The sequence below is a fragment of the Cnephaeus nilssonii genome (genome assembly GCF_951640355.1).
Source record: "Cnephaeus nilssonii genome assembly, chromosome: 15".
Taxonomy (NCBI): Eukaryota; Metazoa; Chordata; class Mammalia; order Chiroptera; family Vespertilionidae; genus Cnephaeus; species Cnephaeus nilssonii.
Window position 1 is genome coordinate 472,212 of NC_137086.1, and position 27,552 is coordinate 499,763.

Here is a 27,552-nt window from a genome sequence, read left to right on the forward strand (position 1 = left end):
TGTGTGTGTGTGGGGGGTGCACACAGGGACAGTAGCCGTGTATGTGTGTGTGGGGGGGGTGCACACAGGGACTGTAGCCGTGTATGTGTGTGTGTGTGGGGTGCATACGGGGACAGTAGCTGTGTATGTGTGTGTGTGTGTGTGTGGGGGGTGCACACAGGGACAGTAGCTGTGTATGTGTGTGTGTGTGTGTGTGTGGGGTGCACACAGGGACTGTAGCCGTGTATGTGTGTGTGGGGGGGGTGCACACAGGGACTGTAGCCGTGTATGTGTGTGTGTGTGGGGTGCATACGGGGACAGTAGCTGTGTATGTGTGTGTGTGTGTGTGGGGTGCACACAGGGACAGTAGCTGTGTATGTGTGTGTGGGGTGCACACAGGGACAGTAGCTGTGTATGTGTGTGTGTGTGTGGGGGTGCACACAGGGACAGTAGCTGTGTATGTGTGTGTGTGTGGGGGGGTGCACACAGGGACAGTAGCTGTGTATGTGTGTGTGTGGGGGTGCACACAGGGACATGGCTGTGTGTGTATGTGTGTGTGTGTGGGGGGGTGCACACAGGGACAGTAGCTGTGTATGTGTGTGTGTGGGGGGGTGCACACAGGGACAGTAGCTGTGTATGTGTGTGTATGTGGGGGTGCACACAGGGACATGGCTGTGTATGTGTGTGTGTGGGGGGGTGCACACAGGGACACAGGGACTGTAGCCGTGCAGGGGCAGAAGGGCAGTCACAACCCCTCCCTTCCTGCAGGCCGTCCTGTCCTGAGGGCAGCGGCCCTCTGTGCCTAGGACGCAGTGGACATAGGAGCCGCTCTCCCTGAGGACGACACCGACGACAGAAGCAGCCCCACGACACACTCTCTTCCGAAGCTGCCGTTCTTCCTGTGCCCAAACCACAGCTCTCTCCAGGTGCGTGCCTGTGGTTAAGCTCCTTTTCTGAATGGATGTGTGACATTCCCCAGAACGCACACACTGTAACTTATTGAACCATTCCTGTGAATTCCCCTACTAATGGATTTTTAGGTTATTTTATTTCATATATTTGCTTTATTCCACTATACAAAGGTGCAATAAATACCACACGTTACACATATTTCCATAATATGGTTTTTTAAAACGATGCTGTCGCTACTGTTAGACGTGTAAAAATGCTTGCATTGTTAGTAACGGATGATTCTGCCCATTCGCCACGTGCCCATCACCAATAGGTCCCACAAGTGCTTACCTCTGCGAGCGCCCCCCTGCCCCGTCACGGCTTCGTTGCTCTGCCTGAGCATGAAGTGGGTTGAACGTATTTTCTTTTTGGCCTCCTGCATTTCCTCTGCTATGAAGTTATTATTTCCACCCTTTGCTTATTTCTTTTTAAAAGTCCACATCACTTTGAAATAGCTCTGTGTATATTAAGGTGTTAATCTAACCCCCTTGCCCATCTTATCTGTTGCAAATATTTTCTGCTAGCCTTTTTTTTTTACTTTGCTGTGGTAATTTTCTCCGCATATAACTCAACAATGTAGGCCAGCCAGCAAGCAGTGATGACCTCTGCAGGTGCATCCTGGGCTGGCCGCTCTGTCCACCCAGAGCTGTGTGCTCCCAACCAGCCCACAGCCAGGCGCCTCCTCTAACTGGCAGCTGCCTCCGCCTGACCTGCCCACCCCTCAGGGGGATGTGAACAATAGAGAGACCACATGAGCGTGAGGAGAGAATTGCCCTGAATGAGCGGCACCTGCTGCTCCCCGACCCTGGGCAGGCAGGTCTCTGAGATGCTTCTGAGACCGTCTGGTCTGTGTTAGCATTTCCACCCTAGCTTCCCCTGAGATTCTGATGAAGTGTTAGTAAAAAAATAATAAAATTCAAAGATTCAAATATGTTTTGACAGAAAAATATTAACAGAACTGGACATTTATATCAATATTTAAATTATCCTTGTGATTGTCTAGTTCAGTGGTCGGCAAACTGTGGCTCGCGAGCCACATGCAGCTCTTTGGCCCCTTGAGTTTTTAGCAAAGGCCAGCTTAGGAGTACCCTAATTAAGTTAATAACAATGTACCTACCTATATAGTTTTAAAAATTTGGCTCTCAAAAGAAATTTCAATCGTTGTACTGTTGATATGTGGCTCTGTTGACTCATGAGTTTGCCCACCACTGGCCTAGTTCATTGTTTAAATTCAGGGTTTTAAAGTATGTTTTAAGGGGCAGACAACACTAAAAGAATAAAGGAGAGGCAGAGGCACGGAGGTGAGAGGGAAGACGGCGGGAAGGGGAGGACGCAGAGGTCAGGGGGCGGCAGCTGTGGTGCCGTAAGGAAGCAGCCTGACAGAGGCGGTCCAGACCAGACGTCGACCTGCGTCAGGACCTGTGAGCACCGCAGTCCCTCTTGCGCACAGGGCACACAGGCTCGCTGTGCAGACGGCTGTGCCGCCAGGCGGGGCCTGCACACCCCGGTGAAGGGCACCTGCTTTACCTTGCAGGAAGTCTTCCCTCCTAGGAATGGAGGCAGCGTGACTCCGTGGGCAGGACACGGGCCAGGGTCAGCGTCTCTCTAAGCTCTTATCCTGGTCCTCCCCAGCGTGGGACTATGGCGAAGTCACTTAGTTTCTCTGTGCCTTGATTTCTCCATCTGCAAAACATGAACAACAATGCACAGCACCAATGACCGCACCAGCACACCAGGAAGCAGCGTGAACAGAGCATGCCCTTTGCAATGGTCAGTAGGAAACTCAGCTTCCTCCAGGGTCAAATGTCTTCTTTCCTACCCATGGACAGAGGTTCCCCTGCAGAATTCTTCCCTGGACTTGGAGCCTCCTCTCTCGGCTCTGAGAAAGGATCTCCCGGGCCTTGCTCAGTTGGTCCTGCCTGGGACCAGTCCTGTCTGGGAAGGCTTGCTCCTGCCAGCTAAGTCAGTCTGAGAGAGGTTCTGCTCTACCTGAGAACATTCTAGAACTCCTGGTTCTGGGGCCCAGTGGCCCTCCAGGCATCCTTCCATGGCTGTCCTTCCTAGGTCTGGGATGGCAGCAGCCTACACGCAGCATAGCAGCACAGATCCCGCCTAGAACACGCATGTCATCCTATGTAGTCTGTGATCTGTCCGGGGACCCTAGGGGCTGGTCTCCATGTCGTTGGTAGAGCTAGAAGTTAAAGTTTAAGAACATTCTTTTCTTATCCACTGTCATTTGTCCATTAACAAAACTTTCTGCTAATTTTATGAATGAAGAAACTGACACTAAGAGAGGCTGAAAGATTTGCTCAAAGCTACCCAGGTAGTCAGAGGGAGCACCATGATGGAAATCTCGCTCTCTTGTTGGCAAATCTAGGACTCGTCCCAATGTCGCAAGTCCCCGAAACACCCCCCAGGAAGAACCTAACGGGTGGAGACCAAGGCCAGGATTTGAGTCCCGTGGTCCTGGATGGCCTGCGGGTGGGACACTGAGTCCTTCCACCTAACACCTGCCATGGGCTCATTCCCTCCGTGCTGCCTGCTCCTGTGACTTAGGGATGAAACCTCCCGGCGGTTCTAACCCACAGCCGCGTCAGGAGCGCAGGTAAGTGCACCCGCATGTGGCGATGCTCAGACATGACGCACGGAGGAACGCACCTGACGCTGCACGTGACCAGCAGCATACACTAAGACAGGCATCACCTCTCCTCGTGACCTCTCATTCCAACAACAGGCACCGAGGCAGTCGAGGGAGGTGAGAAACAGGCATCAGGACCCTCTTCCTCAGAGTGCAGCAGCCTCCCTGCTCCTGGGAGCCAGGGCTTGCCTGCTGCTGCTGGCCCCCAGGAACGGAACATCCCTGGGGGTTGTTATTCCATAACAGGCTGCGTAACTAAGAAGACTATCACGTGTCTTGATAGACATTCAGGTTGCTTCCTGTTTTTTCCTAAACAAACTCTGCCCTTGTGGACATTCCTGCCGACATCTCCTCCTCCAGCACAGGCACTCGGATTTCTCAACCTTTAAACCTGAACAGAACCGGGCAAGCTGCCCCTCAGCGTGAGCTGGTGTCTCCGCTTGGTGGCAGGTGCATGTTGGACAGTCCCCAAGTCTGACTACTGCCCTTGCCACCATTTCTCTTTCCTCTTCTGTGAGCGACTGACTGTGCCCGTTGCCTTTTGGACACAGGTAGATATTTAATCTGGATATTTATTCTGTTCGTGTCCGACATTCAGAGAATGCCTCTCCTCGGCCCACCTCTGGCCTTCACCTCTGTAGACAAGCCCTGCTGGCCCTGAGGGGAGACTCCGACGCGTGCAGGTGTGCTCGCTGTCTGCTCCCCTGTGCCTCCGCCGCGAGGCCTGTCCTCAGAGGGACAGGCACTCCCCATCACAAAGGCTCTCCTCAGCGTGCCCGTCTCCCTCGGGACTGTCCCACGTTCAGGGGCCAGGGCAGCCCTGCTGGGCCTGGACCAGCTCTGGGACCAGCACAGGCCCGTGAAGAGGGACAACGGAGGGAGTGCCTGCAAGCACCTGGCCGGCGGGGCTCCGGCAGCACAGGGGCTGCTGCGGACGCGGGAACGCGCCTTTCCTGAGGAGGTGCCTGGGTTCCGACCGAGGACCAGACAGATGGCCGAGAGACGGCAGACTGAGAACACGCAAGGGCGCGCGGCCAGGGAGGGGAGGTTTAGGTAAAGGACAAAACAGCAGGGCGCGCCATCACAGGCTGCCGACGCGCAGACGGGTTCCGGTGCCGTGTGAGTGCGGCGAGGGGTCTCAAGGGTTTCCAGTCCAAGTCGGGCGACAGTGATACAATTCCTGTGAAACTGGCTCCTCGTGCCTGGGCTTGCGCGTTCCACCCGGAACCAGGAGGGTCTGGCAGGGGCGAGCACCTGCCCACTGGGAGCCCGCCCGCCTCCAGCTTCAGCTCAGCTTGGGGACAGCTTCTCAGGTACGTTTAAGGCCCTTTATTTCACGGGACAGCTTTTCTTTGTCAGATTCAGAATCCCATACTACTCATTTTAAACAGCTTTTAAATAAAACACACACTAATCCAACCAGGTAACAGGTGGCAGGACCAGTGCTGACAGACATTTCCTCATGTCCGTCTGTCTGTCAGACCTTCTCCGGGGTCAGCATGCCGTACGATGCTGATGCGTGAGGTCAAATCCGTCCTTATTTACCCATCCAAAAGGATCATTTTTCAGCCTGCAAGCTGACACGGTCAAATTGGTCAAATGCGATAGAAGATGGATCTTCCACCCATGTGTGACCAACAGTGACAGGGACGTTTGTCTTAAAGTACCACCACCGCCGAGAAGGGACCATGTCCTTCACAGGCAGGTCGTCGCCCACACTGGCAGCCACCAGCCCCGCGAGCACCGGAGGAGCCCTGCCTGGGACAGCAGTGCCGCCGCCATGCCTGTGAACGCCGTGCTTCCCAAACCTCCTTACGGTACCACTGGTGTCTCATATGTTGAAGGACCCTGACTGTGACTGGAATCAGGTCACTGCCGATAGATAGGTTACGCCGTGGTCACACAGACCAGGGTGGGCTTCCTAAAAGGGGGTTTGGACAGACACACAGGCAGGGAGAGCACGCGGTGACCAGGGCAGGAAGAGCGCGATGCTTCTAGAGGCCAGGGCCGCCGCCCACACGGGGACACCAGGCGCCTGAGCGTCGGAGCCGACGCTCCCTCCCGCGCAGGAGGAACCAGCCCGGGGCACCCTGGGCTCTGACATGGACGTCACCCTCCAGGCTGGGAGACAATGAGCCGCCGCTGTCCGCAGCCTGAGCAAGTGCACCATCTCTGGGTCTCCTCACCCCTCGGAGGCGCTGCCTACGCCAGTCTGTGGGTGAGGGTCTCTATTGGGGCTTGGGGAAGGAGCGTCTTGGCACCACCTGTGACCCTCCTCACTCCATTCCTGGCTCTTACTTCAAAGCCACTGACAACAACCTCCACTGGGGGTTTTCATTTGGATGGAGGTGAAGGTCAAGGGTCACAGCCACAGCCTAGCTTGAGGCCTGGCTCTCTGTCTTTGGCCAGCCTTGCAGGCTGAGGGCCGTCTTAGGCACATCTCCCATTGCCCTTTTCCGTTCAGATGGCACCAGTAGACGCTCCGGCTGTCTCTGGAAAACGGGGCAACAGAGGAGTAGGAAATCTTCCCACGTTCTCTTGGGTCCCAGGCCAAGCCTCCCCTGACCTGTGGAGAAGTAGGATGGCTAGAGCTGGAATCCAAAACGAAGACACATCCGCCAGGAGTCCTGTGTTTTGACCGCTGTACGGAGTCCTTGAGTGTCAGAACGAAGGATGGAGAAAGCAGGAATGGAGCTAAACCAAGGTCATAGGTTAGAATGAAAACAGGAAGTGAGCTGGGCAGTTTTAGCCTGTGGGAGGGAGAGGTGCAGCTCACCTGGCTGGGAGAAGGGAGGGACCCTGCAGGAGAGCGCAGGGCTGCCGGGGCTGAGGCAGGAGGGGGACGCACTCCCATGGCTGGGCTGGGCACCTGTGGAGGCTCCAAGCCCGGGACAGCAGCCGCCTGCCTCCTGCACAGCCCTGATCTGAGGAGGCTGAGGGGGCCCTCCTGCTGTGGGAAGGGCAGGTCACCAAGGGCTGCCTAGACCTGGCCTGTGCTCGGTCCATTCTGAGAGACCTGCCTGTGCTGAGCTCCACCACAACCTGTGTGGACCCTCCTGTCCTGCTGCAGCAGTTCTGACGGGGTGAGCCTCTCCCACCGGGTGGGGCTGCTCCATGCCCTTGGCCCTGCTGTGCTCGCTTCGCACACAGCCGGAGGACAAGGCGACGGGAGGAACCTGAAAGGCTGCACCCGCTCTCGGAGCCCCAGTCCTGGGTGGTCGGCTCTGACACAGAGCCGTGCCTGAGCCACCTACCCCGGGCTGTCAGCAGAGCCTGTCAATCAGCTGGAGCGAGGGCATTCCTTCCCGGGGAGCCCTTCCTCCAGGGAAGCCTCAGGCAGTGAGAGGGTTAACGTGATGCACTGCCGAAGGTCCCTTTGAAACTGGCTAATTTTGAAGTCCCTCAATTAAAACAGAAATTCGGGGCAAAATTTTCCTGGCCGGCTTGCTTTCCTTACACCTGGAAAGTGTGGACTCTTCTGAGAAGGCACTTGACATTGATTCAAAATACTCCCTCTCAACAAATGCCAGTTTCAGTAATTCTGAATTTTTTTATCTTGACTATAATAAAAACCCAGCATACTGTACCTACCTTCTGCCTCTGCTCCTACAGCAATTACTTTCCCCAAAGGTGCCCAAACCCCACACCCGGGCGCGCTTTCTCGCTCGGCCCCTGACGCGTCCCGTCTCGCACTGCTCCTGAGCCCCTCCTCCTGTGGGGGTGCAAAATTCCTCATTTTCAAGCTGCTCTTCCTACCCCCAAATTTAGATGCTCCCGGAATTCTGTTCCTGAGTCTCCACTTTCATTCTTGGTAATTCTGATCACTGCATGAATTTAACTTTTACCTCTAACTAAACAACCCATACAGCTTTGCCTCCAAGCTTGTTTTTTCATCAAATCTTTTCCCGGTTTCTGGCATCTACCTCGTCTCCCTGCCCAGACACCCAGGGATGCCTCCTGGTTGCTTCCCTCCCTGCCACCAGCCAACTCTGACTCCCACTTCCATCAGGGCCACCAACCCTCCGTCACCTTTCCTCCAGCAGAAAGTCACCCTGGCCTGCTCTTCCCTCCTCCCGTGTGCAGCCAGGTGCCGGGTTTACAGACTTTCTGTCTCAGCTCTGCCGTGACTCACAGCCTCCTCACACCTTCCTCCTGGTCCCACGGCATCTGGGCAGCCCGTCTCAGCGCCTGCTAACCCATCAGATGTGACCGGACCTGTGTCTACGTCTCCACTAGAGTCTAAGCCAGTGATGGCGAACCTCTGACACGCATGTCAGTGCCATTTTTGATGACACGCGGCCGCTGAGGCGGCCGCATGCCGAGGATGAAACATTTATGTTATTTAAACTATAAATATCGTGAAATAATGTTTTTTCCTCAAAGTGACACACTACCCGAGTTATGCTCAGTTTTTTGGCGAAGTTTGACACACCAAGCTCAAAAGGTTGCCTAAGCCATCCTGTGCACTCTGATGTTTTTCACTGCAGGATTTTTTTGTTTATTTGCAAACCTTATACAGAAACCCAACGTATAAGATGGAGGAGAGCTCAGACACTCTGGATGGAGCGGATAAGGGGTGGGGACCCTGGCAACTTGGTTTTCACTCATTCCCCCTCGGCCACTGCACTTCTGGAAAGCCCGGCTCCACAGGGCTCTGCATCCTGGGGGATGGGCTCCCTCCCTGCCTGGAGAGCCCCGTTCTGCCTGCGTGGTCATCAGCTCAGCCAGCGCCAGGGCCTGGACCAGAGGCCTGAGCTTCATTACCTGGGACGGTGCTTCGCCCAGGAAAGGCCCCGTGGTCCTTACTGAGTTGAAACCAACATAAAACCAGCCCCTGGAAGCAAAGTCCAGACAGCTCTCTCTAAAAAGGCACAGACCCTCGGAAGCCCACCAGGTGGTTCTTCTCGGCGACCCCACAGGCTGGGGAGACAGACATGCCTCCTGTGGTCCCGAGAGTGTGGCAGTGCTCAGGCCCCAGTGAACTAACCTGGGAGGTGTGACAGACGCCACACTCACCTACTGACATTAGCATATATTTACATACATTTGCATAGAACATTCAGGTCACCCCCTGCTCCCAAACCTGCATGCTGGATGAATTTTTTAAGAAGGTAGTGTGACCTATGGCAATTATATTCAAACCCAATATTCAGAACAAGATACATGAAGCAAAACAAAAATCTAAACCAATCAATGACACGCCTGATTAGATAAAGACGGCAGAGCTGCTTCGAGAAACAGAAAACCAGCTCCTCGCTGCCTTAAAGTGGCAGAGCCCACACCGAGACCTTCTCCTCCAGGATCACTCCCCTGCCTCCGCCAACACTCACTGGGCCTGTCAGGTGCCTAAGGTCTGATTTCTGGCTTTGTCATCATAAGGTGGCAGGTCCCACTGTCCCCACTGCACACGCCTCTGTGGACTGAATAAGCCCTGGCTGGGCTCCCCTGCATGAGTGCTGGACCAGGTGTGCTTCCCTCCTGACCAGGTCTGAGCAGGGCTCTGCGTGGGGTCTGGGGTGGTCTGCGTCTCATAGATGGAGGAGAGGGGGAGGGGCTCAGAGAGGCCCGGCTTCAGGCCCATGATGAGGGAGCAGAAGGCAGGGGGTGGGGGAGGTGGAGACGGGCTGGTGCAGCCCATCTGAGGGGCCCTGACCAGTGGAGTTCCCTCCACCCACCAAGTCTCCGTGTCTTAGTGACAAACAGCTTCTCACCCTCACTGGAGGTCAGCTTCTCCCTGCTGTTAGCTGCCAAAATTGTACTTTTCATGACCAGCTCCAATAAACCGCATGTCTCTAACCCCCACAGAACAGCCCTTTAGCTTTATGAATCAATGCTAACTCTCCATGAGTCTGGAGACTGGCATGTTGCCATCATTAGCTCCAGGGCACCTGGGACCTCAGGGCTAGCTGTGTCTCTGTGATGTCACAGCAGTCGGGACAGTGAGCTGAAGCAATAGCAACATGCTTGAAGCAGGGCCCTGGGAGACACACTCAGGACAGAGTCCCATGGGAGAAGGCGAGGACTCCAGCCAGAGGTCACGTGACACCACATGGGAGGAGGCACTAGAAGGCGGTCCTGGCCCTGACTCAGTGGGCCCAATCCCTGGCCAGGAGACCAGTTCCCATCAGACTCCGGGCACCAGATCTATCTGTTTGTGGAGCTACTGACTGAAGAACCTTGAACATCAAGAGAAAATTAGCTTCAATATTTGAAGGTGACATGAGGAATGAGCATTTTTTAAAATTCTAAGATTCATCCTGCTAAAAACATTGATTTGAGTTACCGTGTTCTCACAGAGATGACGGGCAGCAGGGGCTCTGAGGTCAGCCCCTGAAGATGACCGCTGTCTCAGCTGTCTGTCCCGGCTCAGAACATTCTGAAGGACCGGGTGATGTGAGCAGCCCCAGCAGCCTGTCGGGGGCTGTGCCCCTGTGCCCGATGCACCTGATGTCGCGATGACAGTCCCGGGTGGCAGGGAGGGCCATGCAGAGCACAGTGACTTTGGACCGACACACTGACATTCTTAGAACCTGAGCAGTGAGCGCACGGGGCTGGGACAGAGCCTGGGCCTGGTCTGGCTCTCGCCTAAGTAGCTTCCTCACTGTAGATGTGCGACTGAATTTCATTTTAAAACGGGATTAGATAGAGGGATTAAACAATTAAGTTCTCTTGCTGCCGTTTTAAAAGTCCTAGCAACACCGAGGGGAATTAACACAGCCATCTCGGTGTACAATGAACATGATGGGTCCAGAATGGTCCCCGAGCTTCTGCCCACAGTCTCTGTCCCCGGGGTCTTCCTGGCCCAGGCAATGGAACCCACACATCCAGTTGCTCATCTCAGAAACTCAGGGTCACCATTCATCCTCCCTTCCTGTCAATCCCCACATCAACAAGTCTTCATGACTTTATCTCGAAAATCCATATTAAATTGTTTTTCTTAATCGACACACCTCGGCCTAAGCTACACCAAACGGAGCCCCTTTCGAATTGGCTCCACTGCTCCTCCACCCCGTAACCACCCAATCTCCAGGCTGCTGACGACATTCTTGGTCTTTTATCAAATGTCTCCAGGACCAAGCATGAGGAATCCCCGGGTCACAGATCCTCGAGCTCCGGGCAGAGTGCTGGTGCCCCCTCCTTGCAGCAGGAGCCTGAGGCAGCGTGGCTGCCGGGTCAGCTGCTGACCGCCCCGTGGGTGCAGTGACGTGTCCCTGGTGTCATTCCTGCGCATTCTCTGGGTTCCTAGGATCTACAGCTTGCAGCTTAACAGATGGTTTCCAAGGGAGACGTGCAGCTGTGTCTAGCCAAAATCTTGCATAACAACCATCTCCCTCCTTCCGCCGCCACACGGGTACCTGCCAACAGGACGGCTCTCTGACTGCAGAGACTCTTCCTGACCAGGAGCTTGTGCACAAGCACTCAGGCCTCCTGAGGATCCTTTCATGCAGCTGCTCCGTCCCGCTCGCTCTCACCTCAACCTTCCCTCAGTCCATCTTATTTGCAGATTCTGTTTGCAAGGCCATAGAATTGCATCTTTGTGTCAACTTTGAAGAACAGTTAAAGAGAAGACAAATTAAAATAACCTGAGTGATACGAATTACATTTTATTAAGCAATTAAATGATTTCTGTGCTCCAAGTCACACTGATCATATCTATTTTCTTAGGGACCTTGTTCTAGTATGTTCCCGACAATCAATGCTAAATTACAAAGGGGATCCCATGACTTTGCCTATTATTTTCTTATCAATTACGAAATAGAAAAGGTTCCATGCCTGCTCCCGGCACTCCCCGCCATCTTCCCCTGAGCTTTGATCATCCGACCCCAGGCCCTCAAGGCATCCCACAGCTTCCAGCTCAGTTTCATAGCCTCCCTTGCGGGGCATCTGTCCCTGTCTGACCCCATTTCTCACTCATTGTTCTTGAACTCACCCCAATGGCAGCCTCTGGAACTCAGGCCCAGAGCTGCCAAGTTCTGAGGCCCCTACCCCACCCCGCGCATTCCCTCCTGGCTGGCACCTGGGCAGCCTCTCACGTGGAGCATGTGGACACCTATCCTCTGCTCCTCCTCCACACGCTCTCATTTCCCTCCAACCCTCCAGCCTGAGTCTCAGCTCATCCAAGACTCAGAAGCCCTGGTGTTCCCCAAACCCAGGCCCGCCCCACACTCCTTGGAGATCTTTGCTCCCGGCTCAGGGTCATGACTTCCCAAACTCCCCACAACAGCCTGAATGAGTTCTGCACCTAGGCTACCAACCCCAACCACCATCACCTGACTTCAACAACGCACACTCCAGAGCTCTGCCCGGGGACCACATGGCGGGCAACAGCACGCTTGCAGGAGAACCCCCAGAGCAGTCCGCAGGCTCTGACAGGCCCTATCGCTTGTGCAGCTGAGACCAAGCCTGCTTTGGCATTTCAGATGTCCTCTTAGAAGGGGCTCTGACTCCCCTCCAGACACTCACGCTGATATTATACATGGACCCACTGCCCGGAGGGCCAGTCTAGCCTTCCTCCCCCAAAGCCGAACCCCAGCTTCCTTTAGAGACTGGCGCTTTAAAAGGATCGGTGTCTAGTCACTTTAAAAATAATTCAGCTCACAACCAGGACTCAGTGTTCCCATCCCTCTCCCCCCACCTCTATTTTGGGACACAGCCCTGTTATCGCTGAGCAGAATGACATTCACAGCAGGTACACTGACACATGGAGACTTGCTGATCGGCTCACTAATTGGATCTCGGCACTTGCAAGGATGATGGCACAAGTAGGTGGTGCTGAGACCTGTGAGTTCAGAACCCCACTTGCCGCCCATTTCCTGTAAGTGAAGGGCGCTGGCAGCTTCAGGGCAAGGCACGCGGTAATGCACCCAGCCCAGCCCGACAGAAGGAATGCCACTTCGAACAAGAACACTGATAACGCATAAAGGAAGCAGGTGTTTTCTCCCCTTCTCCCACAGAAGAACACAAGATTGATGCAAGAAGCTCCCCAGCACTCATGAGAGCTACACATGCAAATCTCCCATGAAACGATGGAGCCTGCCCTCATCCATCACTGCACAGCCACTCCGCAGCGTCCCTCCTGGAAGTGCTGAAGCAGCGGCCTTGAGAGAGGAGGCTCCCACAGAGCCAGGGGCAAGCGCAGAGCCACAAGGTTGAACAATTCAGAGATCAGCGCGCCACCCACCTGCCTGTGAGGCACAGGATCAGCAAGAGAACAGGCACACCAGACCTCCTGACTTCTGACACTCTATATAGTATTTCGTATATAACAATGGATTTATTTATTTATATTCACAAATAATTATGTATTTATACTAGAGGCCCAGTGCACGAAATTCGTGCATGGGGGGGCGGGTGGTGGTGTCCTTCAGCCCAGCCTGCTCCTTCTCCAATCTGGGAACCCTCGAGGGATCGGGCCTAAAGGGGCAGTCAGACATCCCTCTCACAATCCAGGACTGCTGGCTCCCAACTGCTCGCCTGCCTGCCTTCCTGATTGCCCCTAACCGCTTCTGCCTGCCAGCCTGATCACCCCCTAACCACTCCCCTGCTAGCCTGATTGATGCCTAACTGCTCCCCTGCCAGCCTGTTTGCCCCTAACTGCCCTCCCCTGTGGGCCTGGTCACCCCTAACTGCCCTCCCTTGCAGGCCTGGTCCCTCCCAGCTTCCCTCCCCTGCTGGCCTGATCGCCCACAACTGCCCTCCCTTGCAGGCCGGGTGCCTTCCAACTGCCCTCCCCTGCTGGCCATCTTGTGGTGGCCATCTTGTGTCCACATGGGGGCAGGATCTTTGACCACATGGGGGCAGCTATATTGTGTGTTGCAGTGATGATCAATCTGCACATTACTCTTTTATTAGATAGGATAGAGGCCTGGTGGTGCATGGGTGGGGGCCAGCTGGTTTGCCCTGAAGGGTGTCCCCGATCAGGGTGGGGTTCCCTTGGGGCATGGGGTAGCCTGGGCGAGGGGCCTGTGGTGGTTTGCAGGCCGGCCATGCCCCCCGGTGACCCAAGCAGAGGCCCTGGTATCTGGGATTTATTTATTTCTACAATTGAAACTTTGTAGCCTGGAGCGGAGCCAAGCCTTCTGCTCGCTCTGTGGAGGCAGCCATTTCTGTTGGGATTTATTTACCTTCTATAATGAAAACTTTGTAGCCTGGAGTGGAGGCTGGGCCGGCCAGGGTGTGCGGAAAGCTTGGCTTCCTCCATCACCGGGGAAACCCAAGGCTCCCTCCTACTCTCTCTCTGGCATCTTGGTTGGGTTAATTTGCATACTCGCTCCTGATTGGCTTGTGGGCGTAGCTTGTGGGTGTGGTGGAGGTACGGTCGATTTGCATATTACTCTTTTATTAGATACGATAGATATGTGATATTAACATATTTACATGTAAATGTATTTGTATTTTATTTGTGCATATATTTGTATATATGTGCATTTATATACAATGTATTTATGTTATAGTATTTATATATAAAATACATATATAAATACATTATACACACACACATCATATGTATTATAAGCCCATGTGGAGCAGACACAATAGTAACAATATGTACAGTCTGCACAGGGCCCTGGAGACATGGCAGAGACACACCCCCACAGTTAAGGACATTGGCTCAGCAGTTAAAATGCCTACCTCGGGTAGAATCCTACCCGTGCCATTTACTAACTATGTAACGTTGGGCACATTATTTATATTCTGCTCATAAGTGTCCTCTAATACAAATTATGGATAAGAACAGTACCAATTTCATGGGAGTTTTGAAGACTAAATGGTATATGCTGAGTGGTACTTTTCTAACCAAGCTTGATACCTAGTGGATACTTAATATTTGGCTACTATTATCAGCATTTAGTCTACGTTCTTTCCATGTAACCCACCTCATTGATCTGTATAAAGCCCTTTTATTGCTACTTTTTGGAAAAGGAAATTAAGACTTTGATGGGATTTGCCCAAAGGCATACAAATGGCTACTGGCTGTGCCAGGACGAACCTAACGGCACTCGTTAGCTGTTTTAAATGAATTTGCTGCAAAGGGTCAGGAGCACAGATTTATAAAGCTGGTGCCATTCCAGCAGATTCCTCCTTCTGGATGCATGGTCAGCTTTGCTTTAAAACAGTCGCCATTCAGAGCGCAGTTCATGGAGCTTATTGGGAAGCAGATACTGGTTTTAAGTCAAGTCTAGAATGGAAGTGGGTGCAAAGGTGGCTCTTGCTGGGCTCCAGTCTGAGGAAACTGGGTTTCCTGGGGTGCCAGCCACAGATGCCCCAGTGCTCATGGCTCAGCAACCACAGTGGCTAATTGGGACGCACCAGGACAAAAAGTACCCTAACCCAAAACCTTGTTCTATGGCACTTCTCTCTCTCCAACAAGAGAAAGGCTGATACGTGCTTCCTAACCAAGGATGCTGAGGAGGAGGCTGCTGTGGACAGGACACGGGCACAGGGGCTCAGTGGGAGTCACAGCAGGAAGCCTGGGGAGTGAAGGCCTGGGACTGAGCTGCCTTCAGCTGGTGCTGAGTGATGGCCGTTGGTGCCATAGGCCCTCCCACCTGAGCATTTCTGATTCTGAGTTGCATTCTAAGGACAGGACCAAAGAAGAGCAGTCTAGGGACCCACAGTCTGAACAGCTGCACGATGGCAGCTGGACAGGAACTGATGGTTGAAGGCATGGCGCTGGGCACTGGAGACAGACGGGGTGGGCTGAAGTGGCCATCCCGTTCTGGACAGAGACAGGCACCCACCCCTGAGTAAACCACCCGCTGTGGACCCAACTGAAAGGGCGCCGAGACAGACCACCCCACATCCTCTCCCCTGTGAGCCCCAGGAGCACACAGCACACATCAGCCTCACCGCACCAGACCAGACCCGTCACTAGGCAGTAAGTCCTTTGTCCAAAGATGTAGCTGCACGCACCAAGCGCCCGTTGCACCAAGTGCCTGTTATCCACATATCTGTGCCTTGCTTCTTCCAATCTCTGGGTTTTGTATTTCTCTTCTAGTAAGTCATTCCCAGGTTTAGCCATCTGATGAACTAATTTTCAAGGTCCAGTTCTGAGGTCGCCTGCCCTTCAAAGACACCTTTGACCCCTCTGTTCAGAGTTAAGGTCTCCTTTGTGTTCTCGACCTCATCTCACCCAGACCTCTGCGGAGGCAGTGAGAGGTGACTGAGCCCCTCCCAGGGCAGGGAACGCACTCTGGAATATAGAAGAGGAAAAGGCACGGACTCTGCACAAAGGGAAAGGGCTTCCAGGTCCCACGCCTTATGCGTGTTCTGTCTGTGAATTCTTTGAGGGCAATGACCACAGCTTATTCATTTGTTACCTCCAGAGACTAGTAGAGTTCCTGGCACAAAATACGTACTCAAAAGTGTGGAATGAATGAGAAACTGATGCAAAATGATTAATGTACATTTACTCCTTGGTATCTGTGACAGGAAAAGGTCGTTGTGTAATTTTTGTGATATCTTATTCTAAGGCAAACTTCTGAATATTTATATTCAGCTTGGAAACAGACTTGGATTAACAACTAAAATTTGAAGACTACTTGGAATTAGTAGGTAGTGTCAAATCTGGACCCTAAATAAAGTTCATTTCTGTCCTGTTGTAGACCCCCACGTCTGCGTCAGGTACTGTCCTGGCTCCTTATCAATGATGTCTTCTTAGGGTAGTCACCGAAATCCTCTAGTCCTCCCTTGACCGACCCCTAAAATGGGAAGAGGAGTCCCTCAGACTCACAGGTTTGGGGACGGCAGTGCGTGCCGGGCACTGGTGCATGTGGCAGGGGGCAGTCACTGGTAGCTCTCATTACACCGCACGGCCCAGTCCTATGCCTCCCTGCTCACTCGTGCTGACTGCGGTCTTGGGGGATGCCCACATTAAGTATTTGTATCCTAGTTTCTCATTAAGAGCAATGAACTCCTAAATGCCAAAGCAGATTACACTTGATGGCAGAGATCACGTGAAACAGTCCTGACACTGGGCTTTCTACTAAGGAATTGCTTCTGGAGATGAGAAGCCTTCGAAAGGCTGAGTTTTAAGAAATTAAAGAGAAATTGTATCTTCATACCCAGTGCAGATTTCATAAAACTCTGTATTTAACATTCTTATATAGTTCCTTATTGTCCACCAAACCAGCCTCAGAAAAATCTATAATAAAAATCTGTTTTTCAAACTGAAAAATTTTCAGATAGTTAAGTATGGTCCATTGTTCAAACTGGATAGGGAAATTTACTACTATAAAGCATAAAATCCTCTATTTCTATTTCATTAAGAAACGTTGCCTTGCGATCTATAGATTCAATGCAATCCTCATCAAAATCCCAATGTCAATTTTGCAGAAACAGAAAGATCCATCCTAAAATTCATATGGAATCTCAAGGGTCCGTCCCCAAAAGGTAAAACAATCTTGAAGAGTAAGAGCAAAGTTGGAAGTTTTATACTTCCTGGGTTTGAAACTTACTACAAGGCGATGGTAATCAGAATTGTGTGGTACTAGCAAAAAACAGACCCACAGAGCACTGGAACAGAAAGCCTACAAACAAACCCTTGCATATCTAGCCTAAGATTTTCAATAAGGGCGTCAAGACCATTCAACAGGGAAAGGACAGTCTTTGCAACAAATGGTGTTGAGAAAACTGGGTGTCTACATACAAAGAATGAAGTTTGACCCTTAATTTACATCATCCTATATAATAAAAGGGTAATATGCAAATTGATCCTAATGGCGGAATGACCGGTCGCTATGATGCATATTGACCACCAGGGGACAAACGCTCAATACAGGAGCTGCCCACTGGTGGTCAGTGCACTTCCACAGGGGGAGCGCCTCTCAGCCAGAAGCCAGCTCATGGCTGGTCAGTGCAGCGACAGTGGCGGGAGCCTCTCCTGCCTCCGCAGCAGCACTAAGGATGTTCGACTAATGCTCCCCATTGGGAGCGGGCCTAAGCCATTAGTTGGACATCCCCCGAGGGATCACAGGCTGCCAGAGGGATGTCTGACTGCCAGCTTAGGCCTGATCCCCCAAGGGGTCCTGGTCTGTGAGAGGGCACAGGCCGGGCTGAGGAACCATGCCCCCCCAATGCACGAATTTTTGTGCACCGGGCCTCTAGTCTATATATATAATCCTCCTATATAATAAAAGCCTAATTTGCTAAGTGTCCAGTCAACCAGTCGCCGTTCAACCAATCAAAGGGTAATCTATATAATAAAAGCCTAAGCGACCACCAGAACGACAGGTCGCTATGATGCACACTGACCACCAGAGGGCAGATGCTCAACGCAGGAGCTGCCCCCGATGGTCAGTGCTCTCCCACAGGGGGAGCGCTGCTCAGCCAGAAGCTGGCTCACGGCTGGTGAGTGCAGCGCTGGTGGTAGGAGCCTCTCCCGCCTCCACTGCAGACAGGTGATAAGGAGCAAGGGGTCTCAGACTGCAAGAGCCCCGGACTGTGAGAGGGATGTATGACTGCCGGCTTAGGCCCGATCATTGCGGGGATTGGGCCTAAGTCAGCAGGTGGACATCCCCCAAGGGGTCCCAGACTGCGAGATGGCGCAGGCCAGGCTGAGGGATCTACCACCCCCCCCCCCCCCCGCCAGTGCACGAGTGTGCAATGGGCCTCTAGTCTATATATATAAAAGCCCAAGCAACCGAATGACCGGTCGCTATGACATGTACCGATCACCAGGGGGCAGATGCTCAACACAGCAGCTGCCCCCTGGTGGTCAGTGCGCTCCCACAGCGGGAGTGCCGCTCAGCTGACCTCAGCAGTCCTGCAGGTCCAATCCCCAGAGAATGGGTCAGGCTCTTCCAGAGACTGGACTGGTGCCACCGGCACGGTCCCGACAGTGCCACCGGCCTCCTGGAAGTCGGCCTCAGGCACCGCGGCCGCTTCCCCTCCCTAGATGCTCCGCAAGGAAGAAGCAATACAAACGTGGCCGCCAGGTGGCTCCCGACAACCAGCGTGAACGAACATCAGGGGGACGGATCTGGATCCCAGGCCGGCAAGGGTGTCCCACCACCCGCCAGAGGGCCAATCGCGTCCCCGCCGCCCCCACTGGCGCCCTCCTCAGGATGGGCGCCAGACACAGGACTCACAGCTGGCGAGCGCTGCTATGACGGCGCAGTGGGGCCCGGATGAGCGTGAGCAGAGGCAGGAGCTGCAGGCTGTGGTTTCGGCTCAATCCCTACAGGCCATGCCCAGGGACCCCACTCATGCAAGAATTCATGTACCAGGCCTCAAGTATAAATATAACAGCTAATAATTAACTCAAAATAGATCACACCATAATGTAAAAGCTAAAATTATAAAACTCTTACAAGAAAATGTAGAGGAGAATCTTCATGGCACTGGACTGGGCAATGACTTGTTGAATGTGACACCAAAATAAAACTAGACCCACTGGACTGCGTCAAAATTAAAAATTTTGTGCATCAGTGGACACTACCATTGAATGAAAAGGCAAATCATGCAATGGGAGAAAATATTTAAAAGTCATGTATCTGACAAGGGGTTAATATCCATAATATATATAAAAAAACCTACAGCTCAACAACAACAATAAAACAACTCAATTAAGGCAAAGGACTTGAGCACAAAGTTATCCACAAAAGCATGTGAAAGAAAAGATCTTCAACATCACGAATCATCAGGGAAATGCAAAACCATATGAGGTACCATCTCACATCCATTAGGATAGCTATTAAGTGCAAAACAAAATAAAACAAAACAGAAAACAACAAGTGTTGGTGAGGATGTGAAGAAACTGGAAGCCTTGTACAATATTGGTGAAAATGTAAAATGGTACAGCCACTATGGAAAACAGTATGGCAGTTCCTTAAAAATTTAAAAACAGAATTATCACATGATCAAGAAATTCCACTTCTCGATATATACTCAGTACTGAAAGCAGGGACTCAAACTGAAAACAGGTATCCGTACATCATGTTCACAGCAACATGATTCTAAATAGCTATTAAGTGGAAGCAACCCAAGTGTGCATGGACAGATGACTAGACAAACTAAATATGGTCCATCCAGGCAATAGAATGCTATCAGCCTTCAAAAGGAAGGGCATTCTGACACATGCAATAACATGGGTGAACGCTGAAGATATACTAAGTGAAATAAGGCAATCACAAAAACACAATACTGTATGATTCCACTCACATAAAGTCCCTAGAATTGTCAGATTCATGGAGACAAAAAGTAGAATGGAGGCTGCCAGAATATGGGGGAGTAGGAAACATGGAGTGACTGCTTAATGGGGAAGAATGACATTTTGGAAGATAAGAAAGTTCTGGAGATAGATGTTGGTGATGGTCACACAGCTACTACTGGACTGTACACATAAAAATGATTAAAATTGTATATTTTATGTTATACATGTTTTACTACAATTTAAACAATTCTTAAACCAACACCTTAATAACCTGAAGTTTTGCAAGGAGCACGGCTCCCAAGTTCTACAGTGGCACCAAGGGAGGTTTATCACCAGTAACTGACAGCAACCTGTGAGGACTTATGCTATGCAAATACGGCCCTAATTAAAGACCGATTGATTTCCTTAACGATAAAATGTTCCCTAAACAGAACTAAGTGTAGAAATAGAGACCTGATTTTAGAGGGGCTCTGTACAATGGCCAGAGGGTGCACAGGCCTACCCCTAGGGCTTCCTGTGAAGTTATTTCTGGGTGATGCCATTGGATAACAAAAGGCTGAGTCTGTGTTTAGAAATGCTTTACAAAATCTGACTTTATGTTGAATATATTTATTAAAATTAAGGGACACTGTGCTCTTTGGCAAATAAAAAACCCACCATTTGCAAACCCATCTTTACATTTTTTCAAAGTAAGATATTTTAAGGTGAATAGATCCGACATTTGTGTGCACGTAAGCCTGGAGCAGGACGTGGGGTCCTTACCTCTACGTGTCTCCTCGGGCAGCCATACAGATGGGGGACCCACCAGAACCTTTCTTGACGGGATGTTGTTGATAATTTGTGAGAGAGAAACACTTGATTGGATCCAATAGCTACATTTTTGTCTCTTCCACCAGATATGGGCCACTCTAGAGAAAAATAAAGGGCAGAGAAATGGGGTTGACATTCATAATGAAACAAAATTCCTACATTGGGGCAGTGAGTCTCAGGGAGGTTTGCACTTGAGGACAGTGGCATCCGAATAAGCAGGCTGAGTGGACAGACCCACACAGATGCCACAGGGAGGGACGGCAGAGACACCACCTCGAATCACACCAATTCATTTCGGATAAATGATTCACTATAGAAAACTCCTTCAGAAAACTAGGTCACTGTGATGTAAAAACTACACAAAACTGTAAACATATTCTTATAAATCTAGGTGTAGGAGTTATTTTGTGATTGAGTCTAGGAAGTATGAAATATTTAGAGGATAATTAGAGAAGCATATGTATGTGTCTGTACATATATACACAGCTTGTATCACCAGCAGGTTGCCGTACGTGTCTTTATTTTTGTTTCTCTACTATGAAGACAAAAAGTAAGCTGCAGCCCTTTCCATCCAAAAGACTTTAGAGCAACGTGTTAGTTGCTAACTTAAAACATACCACAATAATTTAAAATTTTATTTGTTAAAACTATAAAGCATTGGGGCTAAAGAAAAACAGATTTGCTGTTTCCCTTCCTTCTTTCACTCACTCTTTTTCCCCACCTTTTGCTTTTCCTCTAAATTTGTTTCCAAATGATGAGCTAGAATTTCCCAGGCTGATACATGTAAGTACCTCACCATATCCTATATAATAAAAGGCTAATATGCGAATCGACTGAACGGCAGAACGACCGGTCGCTATGACACGCCCTGACTACCAGGGGACAGACACTCAACACAGGAGTTGCCTCCTGGTGGTCAGTGCACTTCCACTGGGGGAGTGCCGCTCAGCCAGAAGCCCTGAGCTGGGCTCACAGCTGGCAAGAGCAGAGGCAGTGGTGGGAGCCTCTCCCGCCTCCACAGCATCGCTAAGGATGTCCAACTGCCAGCATAGGCCCGCTCCCCTGAGGGCTCCCAGACTGTGAGAGGGCGCAGGCCGGGCTGAGGGACCCCCCCGAGTGCACGAATTTCGTGCACTGGGCCTCTAGTATATTATAACTGCGTTATCTTTATTCTCATTATGTTAAAAACATGATATAATTTTCACTATTATTGTTTTTAAATTTATCTTTATTGTTGAAAGTACTACAGAAATCCCCCTTCCCCCCTATTTATCCCCTGTACCCCACTTATTTTTTTAATTTTTATATATATATATTTGTAATAAAATATTTTTATTGAGTTTTAAAGAGGGGGGGGAGAGAGAGAGTAAGAGAGAGAGAGAGAGAGAGAGACATCATCGGCTGCTTCCTGTGTGCCCCCTACTGGGGATCAAACCTGCAACCCAGGCATGTGCCCTGACAGGGAATCAAACCATCAACCTCTCGGTGCATGAGACGATGCCCAACCAACTGAGGCACACTGGCCAGGGCTTAATTTATATTTTAAATATCAGAGAAATAGCTAATCTGCAGTACAAGAAATCTGAGCTGCTAGAGAGAATTTCCAGGTGAATGTACTCCTTGCTAATTTGTATTTGTTTTCAGTGTTTCTTACGCTTCCTGTTTTCACTAATGGCTCCTTATGAACACAGCTCAGACAGCGCCTGGCTCTGCACTACGGACGTTCCGCACTGGGGCGGGGCACGTGAGCCTCGTGGCCCAAGGGGCGAGCTGAGTGACGGGCTTTGAGCACCCCCACTGACCTCCAGTTACCACCCAAACCACCCACCAACTAGAATCCCATCTGCAGCCCCTCAAAGCGGTTCTGATGGAAACAAACATTATTTATTTCACCAGCTTTCAATACAGGCATTGAAACAGCTGTTTAGCGGCTCTGTCAACATGGACCCTCTGCAACAAGCCTGAGAGCCCCGGGAAATTGGTCAACTGCTGCAGGGACACGCTGTCAGCAGGGAGGGAGCCCTGTCAGTCAGCAAAGGCGAGGTCACGTGAAGGAAGGCGGCTGCTCCAAGGAGAACACTCACGAGGCATTCTCCCGTCCTCTCCCTTCCGCGCCCCCCCCCGCTCCCCCCGAGACTCCAGGGAAGACTTCTCCACGAATTCCAGACCCTGAGAGTCCACACCACCTGTGGCCTGCGAGGCTACCATTATCAGCCTCAAGATGAACAACAGGAAGTATCAATTTTTAAAAAACGTAATACGCATCTCATAAAGCCATCTATACACACAGCTTAAGGGTCCAATAGCACTACAGGGCTTGTTATGAAAACGGTGCTCCTCAAATATCACCTGTTCTAGTTCCAGCTCCCCACTGGGAAGCCTTTAATGTGTTGATAAAACTCCCACATATGTATTTACTGCATGATGATAGTTCTAGTAGTTGCCAATGCTAGACCATAGGTTTTTAGTTGGGACCAACTGTGTGTAAACTCAACTTTAATTTTTTTGGTTGGAGCACATGACATACTTTTGTGCATTTTAAGGTTAAACATATTATTATTATAAAAAGCACAACAGGGATGTCAAGAGGATAATTACTGTCACATTCCTGGGGGTGACTAACAGTGTCTTTGCTCAGAGCAGAGACTTGAACATATTGTTAGGGTGGTTTTTCATCTCTTTTAACATAATAATACATAAAATCCTGAATAACCAATTTTTTCTTCATTCACAATTTTTATTTCTTGCAATTGAATTTGTATTTTTAAAGTTGATTTGTCTTTTAAAAAATGAATACTTTTTACTCACCATACAATCCCCCCCCCCCCGCCCCGCCAGGGAAGGAGTAATGTGGGGGCAGTTGAAATACTAGTAGATACTCCAGCCCACCCTCCTGCACACACACCACAAAATGGAAGCCCCTCAAGTTCACCTGGTCCAAGTTCCGAATTCTGACCCTCAGCAAGTGACACAAACGAATGCCACGGGAATCACAAAATGAAGCTAGTCACTGGTTTCTGTTTCTGAGAACCTACGGCTCTTCAGATGAACCGCTGAGAGGAGATGGAGCACGCAAAACGGCCAATAGGGCCCACGCAGGGAGAGATACAGGTATTTCCTTTTAGTAAAATAAATACATTGCAGAGAAGCTTGTTGAAAATCATTTTTTCCAATTAAATTACTTTCCCCATTACCTTTCATTATAAAATATGAAATGATTTAGATGAAAATATTTGGCTGTTGAATACAATAGAATCAAAATTAAGAAAGAAATGTTCTTCTAAAACCTCATCAAATTATAGTAACAGCCACAATATTCAAATAAACGGTTAACAAAAATTCTTTTTCAAACAATTAAAACCATTAAATGCATATTTGTTTACTTCAAGACATAAATGATTTAATTATTCAAATTAAACTTAAAACCCCTAATGGGAGAAATAAAGAATGAGAAGAATAATTGGAGATGTACATATTGCTTCTTATTAAAAAGACCAAATACAGCAGAAATGACAATAATTCCCAAGAAAATATTTATAGATTTTTATGCAAAACCAAGATCCTAAATGAATACATTATAGACTCTGACAAACTCACAGGGTAATTCATCTAGAAGAATAAGCTAGCAAGAATATTGAAGTGTTCTTTTAAAAAAGATAATTATAATAGCTTGCTATGCCAGATTTTAAAATACGATTTATAGCAACAATTATCAATCAGTTACTGGGTTAAAAGTAAGGAAAGTTGACCAGTGGCTTGGAATAGTGACTCTAAATTAAGTACTTAAGATCCACGTAAACAAAGCAACAACCATACTGCAGCCGTGACTTCCCGTGAATTTATTGTCAACTAAGACGTCAAGCATTTTTCACATACGGTATTATCTACCCCAAATTTCCCCATGCTCTATTTTGTTAAAGGATAACTTTCAAAATAAGGCGAAATCATGATTCTTATATAATATAAAATGAACACACATTAAAGATTTTTGTAACTCATCATCTAATGAGGAAACCAAGCAGGTGCTACTACCCATTCAAAGGAAAAGTCCAAGAACAGACACGGGAATAGATGAGGAATACTGAAATGAATTTGCAAACAGATGCAAAGTGGGCCAATCCCCAGCGTCAGGTGAGCTTCCAGCCCATGCACAGGACTGCTCTGCATCGCTACAGGCCGTCCGCCCTCCACCAGCTCCGGCAGCTACAGGCAGCGAAAGGTGCAGAACCTCCAGAGACTCACAACCCCAGAATCCAGAAGGCTGTGCCCTAAACCACGCAATTTGCCATCGAAGCACAAATTTTCCTCTATAATTTGCACAGTTGTTTCTTTTTTGTACTGAAGACTTTTACACTTGTGTTATTGATCCCATATGGATAGACTGCCTATCATAATCCCCATCCCTCCCAGCTTTACACACACACACACACACACACACACACACACACACACACACACACACGTACACACGCACGACCAGGCTGCATCTCTAAATCTCCACTTCCTGAAACGCTGCCACTCACAGAGCAGCGCCTTTGCTACCCCTGGCTCCTTGGACCTTCCCTCCCACACACTCTGCAGGCTCCATGGAAGACCTGCAGCTGGGGAGGCGGTCAGAAGAGAGGAGACAGGATGGGCAATCAGGTCAAGGTTGGCGTTTATCACCGACGTGGGCTCCACGGAGGACATTCCTGTTTCTGGGACAAGTTTTAGGTAGTGACTCTGAACCCGTGCCCTGGCCTATGACCCTGTAGAGCTGCCATACAAGTCAGAGTGCTAAGTGCTTTGCCTCTCAAACGAAATGCAGTTTGTACAAGTAACCTCGAGAAGTAAGTATGTGACCTTGAATAAAAATGTTCGTGCTGTCGACACTGGGTAGGTAAGGTCTTACAGTTCTGTGGAATTAACCACCTGAAACCATCAGAGAAAACCACCATATTCTCAGGGCTCTGAGAGCCCCTCCAGGGATCCTGGGGCTGGCACACAGCCAGGCCGCAGTTCAGCCAAAGGTGACAGTCCAGTTGATGATTTTTAGAAAACAACTTTTGACTTTGATGTTAGCTCTAAAAGCTCACTTTCTTATCTTCTTTCCTAATGTTATTTTCACGTGGGATGAAGATGTTCCTAAAATGTTACTAGACTGGCCAAATCTATCACACCTGAGAGGTTATGATCTACTTTTCATGGTTAAGAGGCTGAGAGTGGTTTTTTGTGTTGAAGACAAACACCTGTGTTCTTTCTGCCTGTCTGGGCTGTGTGAAATGGGAGGAGGAAACGGTCGCTAACTGTTAGCACCTCTGGGCTAGCTGGTGACTCGGAGGAAAAGACCTCCCTTTCGGAATGGAAACTCCACCTTCTACACCCACCCAGGCTGCTGCTCACCTCCACCATCTTTCAAGAGAGACAGGGAAAGCTAATTTGAGCAAGAGAGACGGGCCTTAATACTAAACCCACCCACCCCGTTTCTGCCTAACCTTCCACGTTCTGACCCCCACCGTTGGGTGTCAGGAGCACTCGGGTAGCTCCCAGTCTTGCTGGGATGAGTCCTGAAGGGATGATGCAAGGACACTGGGAAGGCTCTAAGAGAAATCTGGTCAATGTGGGCACATTTTACTTTTCTCGCATCTTTCTGGGATCGATGTGCACCTATTTTCTTTACTCTGTGAACTTGGTTTGTGGGACACATGCATGCCTGTTGTATCAACTACGCCACACAATGCAAAATCCTCCAACACCTGTCTCAAATCTAATACAGTGAGGCAGCCACACATCAACCATAATAATTCATTAACATGAAAGCAGGAAATTAATGATACAAATATTGGTTTTAAGAAAAAGGCAGAAGCAACATGAATGAAAGGAGCACCGGACACACTAGTTTCACCTACATGATGATTTACTATGTCCTTGGAAAAGTCATCTAACACCTGTTGCAACACCCATGTTTAGTAAATGTCTATGATTATACTTTGTCTGCATTCCTAATGAGTTATTTTGAAGATCAAATGAGACAAAAATAATGCAAACACTTTAGAAAGTAAGCAATGATACTCATACAATGTAAGAATGATTGATACTAGTGCTGATGTTAATATGAATACTGGTGGGATAAGAAGATGTGGGCTGCCTGGCCGGCATGGCTCAGTGGTTGAGCATTGACCTATGAACCAGGAGGTCTTGGTTCGAGTCCCGATCAGGGCACACACCTAGGTTGCAGGCTCAATCCCCAGTGTAGGGCATGCAAGAGGCAGTGGATCAACGATTCTCTCATCAGTGATGTTTCTATCTCTCCCTCTCCCTTCCTCTCTGAAATCAATAAAAATCTATTTAAAGAAAGACGTGGGCTAAAGTTTAAAAAAATAAGAGTAATGCGTTAGAATTCAATGCACAGAAAAATCCTGGTCCTGCCATGACTTTCTGATTTATGCCATGGAAATGAAAATGTTAATATGTCATAAAACCTTATAAATCCTGACTAATTGGGAAAAAGCCAATTTGAATTTCTGAAGAGTTTTAAGAGAAATGTAGTTATATTACTTTAAATGCATATGGTAATATAAACTACTGGTTAATAAAACTGCCATGCAGATCTCCATTAATCTAATCTAATCTAATAATCAGATTAGGAATGAAGCATAGTAACCTCTATCTTGTATAAAAAACTGCTGTTTGAAACTCTCTACTATTGTTAGTCCCTAGTTCTGTAAACTCTGTCACTTTAAGACAGTCTCTTAATCTATAAAATGACTTTGTTTTTAGTTCAAATAACAGAAAAAGATAAACTTAACTGTCTGACCTTGCAGGCTAGCCATCCAAAGTAATAGACTAATATAGACTAATACTGATAATAATTCCCATATTCTTATGCCAAGTACTAACTCATTATGTATTCAAGGTTACAACTGTCTGTAACAATAACTCACACAGGGTCCTTTGTAATGTCTGCAAGCAAAGGGGCTCGAAAAGTATAAATACGGGAGACTTCCTGTATGTGGTGCTCAGAGATTTGGAAGAGACACCT

At 49.5% G+C, this 27,552-nt stretch overlaps 1 protein-coding gene across 6 annotated transcripts in view; it reads right to left on the reverse strand.

Moving 5' to 3' along the window:
- The window catches only part of MYT1L (myelin transcription factor 1 like), a 245,610-nt gene that overhangs the window by 95,531 nt on the left and 122,527 nt on the right, over nucleotides 1–27,552 (reverse strand). For 5 of the 6 annotated variants that reach the window (XM_079791509.1, XM_079791508.1, XM_079791507.1 and 2 more), the window contains exons 3-4: nucleotides 20,484–20,629; nucleotides 2,458–2,613 (exon numbers count right to left, since the gene is read on the reverse strand). The gene's annotated coding sequence lies outside the window, so the exon portion shown is untranslated. Of the gene's footprint in view, nucleotides 1–2,457; nucleotides 2,614–7,597; nucleotides 7,637–20,483; nucleotides 20,630–27,552 lie in introns of those variants that run through there. The other variant, XM_079791506.1, reaches the window with a different exon arrangement.